The 2,584-nt window shown below is 37.1% G+C and overlaps 1 long non-coding RNA gene across 1 annotated transcript; it reads left to right on the plus strand.

Moving 5' to 3' along the window:
* Positions 1 to 1,041: 1,041 nt before the first annotated feature.
* On the plus strand, positions 1,042 to 2,141 carry LOC310724299. Its single transcript, XR_014533033.1, has 2 exons — positions 1,042 to 1,269; positions 1,777 to 2,141. It is a non-coding gene; the product is annotated as an uncharacterized lncRNA (long non-coding RNA).
* Positions 2,142 to 2,584: the final 443 nt, after the last annotated feature.

The raw sequence follows: 2,584 nt of genomic DNA on the forward strand, positions 1-2,584 counted from the left end.
GAGGAGCTGGTCAATGACCTGAAAAGAGCTGGGACCACCGTTTCCAAGGTTACTGTTGGTAATACACTAAGACGTCATGGTTTGAAATCATGCATGGCACGGAAGGTTCCCCTGCTTAAACCAGCACATGTACAGGCACGTCTTAAGTTTACCAATGACTATTTGGATGATCCAGAGGAGTCATGGGAGAAAGTCATGTGGTCAGATGAGACCAAAATAGAACTTTTGGGTCATAATTCCACTAAACGTGTTTGGAGGAAGAAGAATGATGAGTACCATCCCAAGAACACCATCCCTACTGTGAAGCATGGGGGTGGTAGCATCATGCTTTGGGGGTGTTTTTCTGCACATGGGACAGGGCGACTGCACTGTATTAAGGAGAGGATGACCGGGGCCATGTATTGCGAGATTTTGGGGAACAACCTCCTTCCCTCAGTTAGAGCATTGAAGATGGGTCGAGGCTGGGTCTTCCAACATGACAATGACCCGAAGCACACAGCCAGGATAACCAAGGAGTGGCTCTGTAAGAAGCATATCAAGGTTCTGGCATGGCCTAGCCAGTCTCCAGACCTAAACCCAATAGAGAATCTTTGGTGGGAGCTCAAACGCCGTGTTTCTCAGCGACAGGCCAGAAACCTGACTGATTTAGAGAAGATCTGTGTGGAGGAGTGGGCCAAAATCCCTCCTGCAGTGTGTGCAAACCTGGTGAAAAACTACAGGAAACATTTGACCTCTGTAATTGCAAACAAAGGCTACTGTACCAAATATTAACATTGACTTTCTCAGGTGTTCAAATACTTATTTGCAGCTGTATCATACAAATAAATCGTTAAAAAATCATATATTGTGATTTCTGGATTTTTTTTTTTTAGATTATGTCTCTCACAGTGGACATGCACCTACGATGAAAATTTCAGACCCCTCCATGATTTCTAAGTGGGAGAACTTGCAAAATAGCAGGGTGTTCAAATACTTATTTTCCTCACTGTATATATATATATATATATATATATACACACACACACATGGAATATAATGCATGCAGATAGCATATAAAACAATGCCATGCTTTGCTTACTAATCTTCTGTTATTCCAGTTTGTTACACTCAGTGGTTTGACCGGGACAATCCCAGTGGGGTGGGAGATTATGAAACCTTGATCCATTTGAGAGCAGAGTATCCACAGACGATCTGTAAGAAACCTCTGACAATTCAGGCTGCAACACTGACTGGTGTTCCTGCTGAAAGCATTGGACAAGTGTTTCAAGCGTGAGTTTGTCATACATTGTGCAGTAAATCATGATTTCACTGTTTTAGCTAAAGTAGGTTCAGTATGTCATATGATGGAGTCAAATGTAAAGTGAAGTTCACATGAAGATAATTTTCTAATGTTTAAAAATGTTTTGTTTCTCTTGTGCCTAGCATTTTTTACCTACACATGTATTTATTTTTTGAATGGCCGTTTTTAGGAAGGTCCCTTTTGTCACTTGTTAAAATAGCCATATTATACTGCCATTCTCTCTTCTGCCTTTCTTATTTTAAATAAAGGCTAAAAAAAAGTCTTAGTTGGCAATTATTAATAAAAGAGCAAAATGCCATTCCCTCTATAACCTTCTGTTTAGAAAATCTAAAGTTTAAGATTTAACTCTCCTTATTAAAGTACAAACACTGACAGGCACTTTGCAGTGTGCTGTGGTAAAATATTATTAAATTGAGGATTTAAAATAATAAATTTATTTTAATACTTTATTATCTTGGATATTCCCAATCTTTCAGGTATGACAGATATACTGGCTTTGTCTGTGCAAATTCTGAACAAAATGAAGGATGCTGCTTGGACTATAAGGTTCGTTTTGGATGTCCTTGCCCCTGGCCCCAAAGCCTAATCCAACCCCAGACAAAGATGCCTCTTCCTTAGATACTATTCACAAGCATGCTTTCTTTTTTTCAGCCATTATATTATACAACTTAAAATTCTGCTAGAATGGCTGTGCAGCCGTTTTCTTTTTAAACCTTTAAATTGTCAGTGAGTAAGTCTTGTTTTGATTACATGTTTTAGATTATACTAAAGGTGATGAAATGTAACATGTTCTTTGTACACTTTTCTTGCTATGAGTAATAAAAATAAATGCACAAAATAACATTTCTGTGATTCAGTGTTTTAATGTTTTTTTTAAATATAATTATAAGTGCATGTATTTGTGCTTGTCTCCAAGCAACAACAACAACAACAACAACAACAACAACACAAAAAAACCTAAATCAAAATATATGCATACTGGGACCTTAAATCCACTTTGATTTTACTCTTCTATACCTGAATACTATAAGGATTTATTTTATGTGGTATCTCCAAAAAATTGGGTCATATGGTTTCTTTAACCATTTCTTCACTGTGTTGGACTTTTTCCTTTCCAATCTGTTTTGCTCAACAGGGGTTTGTAAAACTACAATATACAGGATATGTATTGTTAGATGTGCTACACAAATCAAACACTAATTAGAAATAGGCTGCTTAGAAACTATTATTGTTATGTTCATTTAATGTGTATATCCAGCTAAACCTGATCTTTATTATGTAACT

The sequence above is a fragment of the Silurus aristotelis genome (genome assembly GCF_946808225.1).
Source record: "Silurus aristotelis genome assembly, chromosome: 3".
Classification (NCBI taxonomy): Eukaryota; Metazoa; Chordata; class Actinopteri; order Siluriformes; family Siluridae; genus Silurus; species Silurus aristotelis.